The 10,874-nt window shown below is 35.8% G+C and overlaps 1 long non-coding RNA gene across 3 annotated transcripts; it reads left to right on the plus strand.

The window, feature by feature from the left end:
- The first annotated feature begins 6,134 nt into the window (after positions 1 to 6,134).
- Positions 6,135 to 7,737, plus strand: LOC108342553 (uncharacterized). Of its 3 annotated transcripts, XR_008248278.1 has the most exons (4): positions 6,135 to 6,175; positions 6,266 to 6,586; positions 6,727 to 6,933; positions 7,411 to 7,732. It is a non-coding gene; the product is annotated as an uncharacterized LOC108342553 (long non-coding RNA). The 3 variants fall into 3 exon arrangements; XR_001833395.2 differs by lacking the exon at positions 6,135 to 6,175 and having other exon boundaries at positions 6,205 to 6,586; positions 7,411 to 7,737; XR_008248277.1 differs by lacking the exons at positions 6,135 to 6,175; positions 7,411 to 7,732 and having other exon boundaries at positions 6,182 to 6,586; positions 6,727 to 7,184.
- The last annotated feature ends 3,137 nt before the right edge of the window (positions 7,738 to 10,874 follow it).

Genomic DNA, 10,874 nt, shown 5'->3' on the forward strand with positions numbered 1-10,874 from the left:
GAAGTAATGATTTATATTCACTGAAACTGAATATTTGAAAAATTACATACTTAAAAAAATACAAAATTGGCTGATTTAATTTTTCCAAATTTTTAATGAAAAATAAGACACAAGAGTACGGATGAAAATAAAAAAATATAGTAGTAAATATATGAACATTAAATTCATTATTAATAAATTTTTTGAATACATAAAGTTTTGAAATATAATAATAAAAAAAAAGTAAAAAATAGGAATGATAACTATTTGGGTAAACATCCCACGTTGACATCATACTTCCACACGTATCATATCTTACATCACCTTCAACAACTCTTTGCTCAACCACTGCTCCGAATCACCATTCCTGGGTTGGATCCAATATCCCTTGTGGAAGAAGACGCATTTGCAACCAGACCTTCGTAAAGTGGGATCGGAGACATAGAAGGTAAACCCGAATAGCTCAAATTGGTTGATGGCATTGTCGGTGCGGCCGTTGAGGAGGCGAGCGATGGTGGCTCACTTGTTTCCGAACCTTACAGCTGATTACACCACCACAATCGGCACGATGTGCCAGATCGACTCCGAATGGATTTGCTTATGGGTGTTACTCCCTCCACCACCACAACTTGCTTCCTCCACCACCCCATTCCCCTTTTACCCTTTTCTTTATTTTCTCATTCCTATTTTACCCTTATTAAAATTTTAGGGTTAATATTATTTAAAATCTCACGTGGACATTCATTCTCTTTATCATTCTTCCCTTTTTCTCTTTATTATTTTTCCCAGATTGTCTCTTTCGTTTCACTACCCTTGGGTTGTCTCTCATTTTCCACTTCTTCTTCTCTTTTATAGAATTGTGACGTGAGAGTGTGGTGGACTTTTTGTTTAGTAAGATTGAAAGTGGGGAAAGCAATTCATCTTCAGCCGTGAGTGTGGTGGTGCTTCAAGGTGCTGGTTCAGAGGCGTGAAGGTGCGTAATAAAACCCTAAAATATAAACCGTATAATCTTTAAATGGATGTGAGCATCCATCAACGGATGTCAACATCCGTTTTAGGGAAAACGGATGTCGACATCCGTTTCAGATCCAAACGGATACCCGACATTCGTTTTTGGCCTGGTTATCTTCTTCCTTTCTCCCAACACACGCACACAGCAAAAAACGCAGAGCACAGTATAGAACACATCACAGAGATATATGCATTGCATTTTAAAAAAAATTAAAAATATCATCACTAACCTTGTGGGAGAACGCACCGCCACACCTCACCGTCGCACCACCGCCGCACTGTCGCGCCGCACTGCCGCGTCGCACCGCCGCACTGTTGCATTGTCGCGCCGCACTGCATTGCCGTGCCGCGCACCGCCCCCACCGCCGAACGGCTGAAGGAGAAAGAAAACGGATATGGAGGAAAAATGGAAGATGAGAAACGGATGTGATGGAGTTTGGGTGAGAATCTGAGAGGGTTGGGAGGTGGGTGAGAAGGGGTAGAAATATAGATTTTAGGGTTAAAGTAAATAATTAGGATTAAAAAGTAAAAAGGTTATTTTTATAATTATAAAAGGTTAGTTTTGTAATTCAAAAAATATATAATAGAATTAGGGAGGTGGGGGAGAAAATGTGGTGGTGGAGGGAGTAACACCTTTGCTTATTAGGACCAGCCCTGAACCAACCTCCTAAAGGCTTCGTCCTGTACTCCATTTTATTTATCAAAATGTTATTTTTTTATTCAGATTTTTGTAAGTTTAATAAAGGATTTTTTGTTTTAGTCAAATATTTTCTTTTGAGTTTCATTGTTACAAAATCGAATTTTATTTTCGAACATAGAACACTTTTATGTATCAGTTTTATCAATTTTGTGCGATTTATAAATTTATTGCTCAATTTATTTCTTTTTTTTTTATTCTATAGCGCGAATTATTATACAAATCATCATATTTGATGAAGGAATCGATTTTTGTTTCCATGAGTCTTTCAAAAGTTGATAAATTTTGAAAGAAAAAAGGAGGTTGGCAGAGCTATGGGAAGGGAATATATATATAGAGAGACCGGGAAAAGAAAAAAATGCGAAAGTTATAAAGATGAGTTGTGGAACCGGTGGAGATAACCCGTTACAGCAGTTAGGAGCGATGTGTTTATCCTGAAGAGGTAGTTACTAGCATACAGCTGTCAACCTGACACCTCTTCAATGAGAAATTGTCGTTGCTACACGTATGTTTGTATGTGTCCCTCACTCACGCTTTGGGTGCGCCCACTAGGGCTGCGGTTGAGTTTCCCAACAGATTTACAAATCAAACACTCTCATCTCTCTCGTTGCTATGTAGCAACCTGTACCTAGTGGAGATCGAACTATTAATATTCAGTACCGTTTTGTTCATCTACTCAGATTAAAGATTGAATTGCAATTGGGTCACTGCTTAAGTTATTATTGGATCAAGTGATCCAGCGGATGATAGAATAATCAAGAATATTTAATTAAAGATATTGATAAACAATTTATAAACAACCAACCATATTTTTAGGTAAGATTGTTTGTATTTTATTCTGTTTATATTTCATTGGGTTTATATCAGATTAAGATCCATGAGACAACTTATAAATAGAAAGTTAGGGTCACAAGCCAAGTACGTTCAACTGACACTTCATAACACCCAAACATTCAGTAGTGATAATCCTTCACTAAATACTCAACCAAGAGCCGAGACTCTTCAAATCACACGCCTAACTTGAGCGTCAGAGTGCCTTTTGCAGGTACATCCCCCTCCACCAAGAAGGCGACCGAGCGGTTAAGGCTTGAAGTCCACCGATCGGCCAAGACTGAAGAAAGACGAGCGGCTCAGGCGATCAAAGCGTTCGGAGGCGAGGAAGACACGTCGGAACAGGTTAGTCTCTCGATCCCAAAAAATATCTACTGAAACATTTTGGCACCCACCGTGGGGCCGGGACATCCCTTATAACCACAAGGAACCAAACTAAGATGCAGTCCCACCATCAACGTAAACAAGCTTCTACGGTTTTACAGATAATTATTTTGATATAGATTCATTTTATTATTTAATTTAATTTAAATATCTTAATTCAATATTATAATATTGTTCAAGATTTATTAAGGGTCCAATAATGCACTCACCACTTAGCCAAATTTGGTATCAAGTATCAACCGTGCAAAAGTTTGGCCATTCGGCCTCACTGGTATTCAACCGTTTGGCTTCACAGCGTAGGTGACAGGACCATGCAGACCACTCGGCCAAAAGTTGAAGTCAAAGACCGAGAGGTAAACCCCTATCGGCCGAGAGGTAAATCCCTCTCGCCCTAAAGTTGAAGTTAAAGACCGAGAGGTAAATCCCTCTCGCCAGAAAGATGAAGTTAAAAGACCGAGAGGTAAATCCCTCTCGTTGAAGAAAAGACCGAGAAGTAAATCCCTCTTGTTGAAGAAAAGACCGAGAGGTGAAACCCTCTCGGCTCAGAGGTAAATCCCTATCGCTAACAACCCGAAGTCGAAGACCGAGAGGTAAATTCCTCTCGGCCGAGAGGTAAATCCCTCTTGTCAACAACCTGAATTCAAAGATCGACCGGTAAATCCCTTTCGGCAGAGAGGTAAAGTCCTCCCATTAGGAAGTTCTCCAGGAACTCCTAGTGTAAAGCCGAATAGTAAAGCTCGTTCACTAGGAAGCACTTATAGCTCAAAGACCGAGAGGTAAAGGCCTCAAATTAGGAAGTTCTCCAGGAACTCCTAGTGTAAAGCCGAACGGTAACGCCCATTCACTAGGAAGCACTCCTAGCTCAAAGACCGAGCGGTAAATCCATCTCGGCAGAGAGGTAAAGTCCTCCCATTAGGAAGTTCTTCAGGAACTCCTAGTGTAAAGTCGAACGGTAAAGTTCGTTCACTAGGAAACACTCCTAGCTCAAAGACCGAGAGATAAATTCCTCTCGGCCGAGAGGTAAATCCCTCTCGTCAACTAAAAGAGTTGATGCCGAAGAACAAGAGGTAAATCTCTCTCACCCGAAAGTTGAAGTCAAAGACTGAGTGGTAAATCCCTCTTGCCAACAAACTGAAGTTATAAGCCGAACGGTGAAGACAGTCCCCGTGTACTATAAACCGAACGGTAAAACCCGTTTCCTAGGAGGAACTCCTAGGTTAAAGTCAAAGCAAAGAGGTAAAGCCCCCTCACTAGGAAGTTCTCCAAGAACTCCTAGTGCAAAGTCGAATGGTAAAGTCCGTTCTCTAAGAAGAACTCCTACGTCAACGCCGGACGGTTACAAACGTTCTTTGTGGAATCTACTCCAGCCTTATAAAATGGCCGCTCGACCTATTGAAAAGATCAAAAGTCCACCGTTTCGCCAGCCGCGAGTAACGACTAAAAAAACCTCCCTCAAACTCATAAGTCCTATAGTTAACCACAGCTAAAGCATAATGGTTAACTCGGACTTGGGGGGCATAATGTATCGTACCTAATGGAGACCGAACGGTTAACATTCAGCACCGTTCGATCCATCCACTCAAGTCAAAGATTGGACCGCAATTGGGCCAGCGTTTAAGTTATTATTGGGCCAAGTGATCCCGCGGATGATAAAATAATTTAAAGATATTGATAAGCAGATTATAAACAACCAACCAGAGTTTTAGGTAAGACTGTTTGTATTTTATTCTGTTTATATTTTACTGGGCTTATGTCAGATTAAGATCCATGAGACAACTTATAAATAGAGAGTCAGGGTAACAAGCCAGGTACGTTCAACTCACACTTCATAACACTCAAACATTCAGTAGCGATAATCCTTCACTAAATACTCAACCAAGAGCCGATGCTCTTCAAATCACACGCCTAACTTGAGCGTCGGAGTGCCTTTTGCAGGTACTACCTCATTCACCAAGAAGGTGAGCGAGCGGTTAAGGCTTGAAGTTCACCGATCGGCCAAGACTGAAGAAAGACGAGCGGCTCAGGCGATCCAAGCATTCGGAGACAAGAAAGACACGTCGGAAGAGGTTGGTCCCAAAATATATCTACCGAAACAAACCCAAATAAATATGATTTATAAGTATGAAATGTTGTTTTTAAACCTGACTTATTAAATTATTAATTTCTTTTTCTTCTATCAATTATACTCTTAATATCTCCTGGCAGTTTAAGTTTCGTATAAACACGTTTTTCATTTTTACGTAACCCCTGAATATAAAGTCTTCCTCATTGTCATCGTATTCTCACGCCATTTTCCTACTTTGATCTTTAAATAATATTAGAAAGCTATAAATATCATAAAACTAGTTTAACAACAAAACTATATTTACTTCAAATCCACTTTAACCAATATATAGGCATCATAACATGAATTTAGTGGCAAAATAATCTTTCCATGTTATAGATGACAGAATAAGAAATTAAGAAACATTATCTTTTAAGTATTGTGCAAAGCTTCTTTACCTTCCAACGTTTACCGTAGCCTCAATGTTAGCTGTCATATAGAAGCACAGGTCCGAAAAGGAATGTTTATATTTAGAGTCTGTTTAGATGACTCTAACATGACAGAAAACATTTAAAGTTATTAGAGTGGGTTTAGCCGATCAAAAAGTGACACGATGAGCTAATAAAATAATAATTATGATGAACACTTCCTGACTTCAGAAAAATACACTTAGGTAAAAAAAAGTCTTGTTCCTTGATCGTGTGAGTTTGTTTTTTATTTATAAGAAAATGTCATTACAAGGCCAAAGTCATTTTTCCGTTGTAACAATAATGAATTACAAAGGTGTTTCGACCTTCCTAATTGATCAGGATTCCATTCTTTTAGATATTAGCTCGATTTTTTAGCAATATTTGTCAGCGTTGCTAATCGTGTCTAGACCTAATTTGAGTTCGTTCTCACTCTTCTGTTATCAGGTTCAGTCCAACATTGATCTTAAGAGATCCCGTAGGTCGGTTGTAGGCCCAAATAATAAAACAAAAAATATTGAGCAATGAGTCAATAAAACAAAAAATAATAAAATTTATTAATTATGTCGATTTGGACGCTTAAATCAACACAAATATTATATACATATTCGGAATTAGATAATAATATTTTTGTGCCGATGAAACCGACGCGAGATAAAAAGTATAAAATTATAATATAAAATAAAGCAGTGTACATTGTACGTGTTGCGATTCTAAAAAGTAATATTTTCAAAATTAAGTGTAAGTTGTGCGACCCATGAGGTAAATGGTATTTGAGATGAGGAAATTAGAAATACAAAATCCTATTAATAATGTTGAAACTTTATTAATGTTACGCGCCCATCTCTACAGGTTCGCGAGGCCTCAACATTTTTCCCTTTTTTGTTAAAACCCTAATAGGATTTTTCTCTAAGAAACATGGATCCCCAATCTAAAATTTCGAAGGTCGTCCGTGAAGGTGAATTATTCAAAGCTGTTCGAAGGACGCTTTAGAAGCCCTACAACTTGAAATCGCTGATTATTGAGAAGCCATGAAGCTCGAAATCAGTTCCTAGTAAAAATCCCTCAACTTAAAGTGAATGCACATTGAGGAAGGTGTACGCAGTATGGGGTCTTGAGGAGACGAAACAAATTGTGGCTGGTGTGAAACTAAAGCTCTGGTTGCCTTAAAAGGTGAGTTGATTCTGAGTTCAAAGATTATTAAATTGTATTCCATTTTCTATTTTGATGGTTTTTGTATTTTGATTCATTTGTTGACACTTTAAGACGTTGAGTGCGTGGAGAAGATTGAGTTGTTTTTTTGGAAATTTTAGATGCAAGAAACGCCGCATCGAACGAAGAGGCAGCGGCGAGGTCGCTGGCTCTGGTGCTCGTTGGAAAACTTCTTGATGGTTACCTTCCAACGCGAATCTCAAGCCGGAGAAATTCTACAATTTCGCCATCTCTTCCCGATTAGGCAAGACTCTTCCACGTATCTGCCTTTGGCACGTCTGGTATCCATTCCTTTGGCACATGTCATGGTGTGTGGGTTATCTCCTTTCTGTTTCTTTTGGATTTTACCCCATTTTTATTTCATGACTATGTAATGATTGAAATTTCATATTCTTGTCTTTGTCTTTTGTCTATTATTGATAAAGGTCTTCGTGATAATCTCAAAGTATTTTTTTTTTCTCTCATATTATTCAAGTCTGTTGTAGCTGTGTGCCAGATGTGTAATTTTCTTATGTTATGGCTCTTAAATGATGAAAAGTTCATTCCTTTTCTTGCTCAACATCTTTACTCTTTCTTTTTCTTGTAAATAATGAGAGAAATATAATATTCTCGTTGTTGTTGTGATATTTACTTTTACATTCTTGAAGGTTGTCGATGGCACCGCGAATTGAATGTACTATCTATTAGTTTGTAAAATCAACCACGAATTGCATGTACTATATCTTTTAGTTTGTAAGATCAAGTCATTCAACTTTAAAAAAAAATATAAATTTGGTTGTATTCAGAGAGACTTGGGAGCAGTGGGGAAGCAGTTGCTGATCTGAAACAACTATTCTCTCTCGCTGAAAAATTGGTTTTTCAAATGGCTTCAATTTGATGCATCACTTCTTCGAGGTCTTGCTAACCACACAGATACTTGAGGTCAGAATTTCATGGTTATTACCAAATAGATGTTGAAGTTTACATCAATTTAAACAATGAGTTAGGACCGTTTTTGACCAAATAGATGTTTTAAACCCTTTTATGCTTAATGTTACTGGAATATAATTTATGATTTGTGGTTTGTGTAACAACATTTTGTAATAATTGACATTGACAAATAACAACTGGTGCAATAGCATTTAATGCGTTAGAAATCCTTTCGATGGGACCCTACAAAATTTGACTTATTACAACATTCACTAGTTAGGGTTCTAAATATGATTTTAATTTAATTTGCGATAATATGAGAAAAAAGATTTTTAAAAGATAGAAATCAACAAACAAGATGTATAATTAAGTTGTAGAGGAATTTTACTGTAGGAATTAGCAATGCATAGATGCGTGTTGTCTCGGGATTTCTTTGAGTATGAATTTAAGTATACTAATTGATGCACTTCTAACTCATCTACATATTCCTTGCGATCAAACACCATTCTTACGCCATCTTGTATTGCTTGTATTACCTTTGAGTTCTTATGATTTTTATATCACCCATTAGGAAACACCAAAAAGAAGAAACTAATCCTATCATTAAGTTTGTTACCCTGCAAAACCACACAACTTCCCACAAAAGTAGAAGTTGTTTAGTTTTATGTTAAAACAGAACAAATTTGTACATACTGTGCAAAACCTGAATAGTTAACGCTTTTAATTATTAAAGTAGAAGAGAGAGAAAAATAATTAACGCCGTTTGTACGGATTTAACGGAAGAGATTTCATTGATATAAATTTTATTAAGTAAGGACGTAATTGACGCACTTTTTAAATGATGGACTAATTTAACATTTTCGAGCGAAACTGGGGACAAAATAGGGTATTAAGCCTAAGTAAAGAGTATCGTTCTCCCAAGGGAATTTGAGTTACGTATTTCAATTAAAATTATTTATCAAAGTCAATTAGTGATGATAACATTTGTGATATCAATTTGGAATTAAGCATGAAAGTATCAATGTAAAAAAATAAGATTTAAAAATGCGATAAAAGATCACTGGAATTGGTCTTTGACTAACATTATAGTATGATCTGGACAACATATATTATCTGTTCAAGCATTCACATAAGAGTATCTTGGTTTAATTCCTTAAAACAAGTTCTAAAATTATCTATTGAATTATTAATTCCTTAATTAATTCATCAGATAATTTTGCATTAAGTTCATATGTGAGAATGACCAAAAGCACAGAAGTTATTCCTAGCGTAATTTACTTTTAGTTTCTTTTCTTACGTTTCTGGTTCTAAAAATACTTTCCAATACAAAAGAACTTTTAAAGAGATTAATACTTCCGTATAATCAAAAGCAAGTCAAGAAAAGAACATGAACAAAAATTTATATTGCACAGAAAATTTACATTAACGTATCGTTATACAACCAATTCCAATTAACAGAAAATTTAGTCTATCCTAGACATCTCAAACGTACTCTTTACAACAATCCCTTGCAGAAAGTGAAGTCTTGATGTCTTGAAAGGTCTCCTGATCATCTCCAGTATTTTTCTGGCTATTTTCGTGTGTCAGAAGATGGTTTCTGCCTTTCGGTCACGTCTTTTAAAGCCACTTAACTTAATTAATTCGCTCAGCGCACAGGTGTGTGTGCGCTATGCGAATTTCTTGTAACTGCTGCCTCTCAACTGATGTTATTCGCACAACGCACAAGTATTGGTACGCTATGCAAATTTCCTTTTGCTGGCAGTGCGAATTTTGGCTTGCGCTATGCGAGAATTGGCTGACAGACTTCCAATTATACATCCTTTCCTGTACAATAATTTACAATACAATCTACTTCCTATTACAACATGTCACTGAGTAATAACATGAATAATTAGAAGATTGAGATGATTTATAAGTGTAAAAACAACTCTTTTTCAGACTTATCATAGTTGTGATGACAAAATCCAATTTATAACCACTTTAATTTGTTTGCAATGTGTAATCACACTATATGATGTTACTAGTGATCCATGATGAGAATAACCATATCCTTTTATGATCAGAGTATATGAAGAATCAATATTTCCACTCTTGAATTACATATTAATTTTCTGCTTTGTTAATGCTATGCTTTGCAGCTTCAAATTTGTCTTCAAATTCATTAGGTTTGAATTGTAAGATGTTTGAATTCGGCTGAATTTTGATCAGGATTGACTCTATCGAATTTGATAAAATTTTGATCGTGCCCGACTCAGTCAAATTCAGTTAAATTTTAGTCGGGGTCAAAATTGTCCAATTTGGTCAAATTTCAACTGGAGTAGATTGCTTCAAATTCAAATAAATTATGGTCGATGCTGACTCGGTCAAATTTGGCTGAATTTAAATCGTGGTCGAAATAGCCAAATATTTCCAAATTTTTGTCGTGGTCGAGTCGGTCAAATTTCAATCAAGGTTGTCTCATCTAATTTTAATCAAATTATAATCGTAGCTGACTCAATCGGATTTGAAAATTTTGATTAGACCCACACAATCAAATTTTTCCGACTTAGTCAAATTCGGCTGAATTTTGATCATGGTTGACTTAGTGAAATTTAGATAAATTAGTCTTACTTGGTCTATCTCGATCTTTGATCCTCAATACGAGACAACTCATCTCCATGACAATCTATTTCAAATTTTCGTTGAGCTTCAATTTGAGACGACTTAGCTTGATCTTTGATTCAAACTCAAGATATTGTTTTTGAGAATTATTTAAAATCTTTAATTGTATCAAAGACACCTTAGTTCTAACCCATCTGAGAAGAGACTTTAAATTTAAGATTGTTTTTTAGTCTCTTGTTTCATTCTTTTCTAAAAGTTAGACTTATTCAAGGATGTGTTAAAATTGACCCATGAGCCACTGACAAAATTGACACATCCAAGTTAGCTCCAAAAGTTAGACTTATTCAAAGATGTGTTAAAATTGATCCATAAGCCATTGACAAAATTGACACATCCAAGTTAACTCTTAACTATTGTTAAAACAAATTTTACCAAAACAATTGTATTATTTCTATTTAAACAATATAAAAACTCAATTAAATAAAAAATATAAGAATAAAAATATAAAAAAAAAATTATTAAGTATTTTATTAAAACGGAATTCTCATCCAAACAAGATGGAACCAATTTAACAAAATAAATTATATTGAGTCTTTTAGATTCAATTAAATAAAATATTACTATAAAAACCAAAAACGAATAAAAAAATATAAATACAAGGAGCACCTCACTAATTAAACATTTAATTTTTTATCACATTATTTCTATTTTTATTGATTTTTTTTTTCTATGTTTCACT

The sequence above is a fragment of the Vigna angularis genome, chromosome 4, assembly GCF_016808095.1.
Source record: "Vigna angularis cultivar LongXiaoDou No.4 chromosome 4, ASM1680809v1, whole genome shotgun sequence".
NCBI classification, from domain to species: Eukaryota; Viridiplantae; Streptophyta; class Magnoliopsida; order Fabales; family Fabaceae; genus Vigna; species Vigna angularis.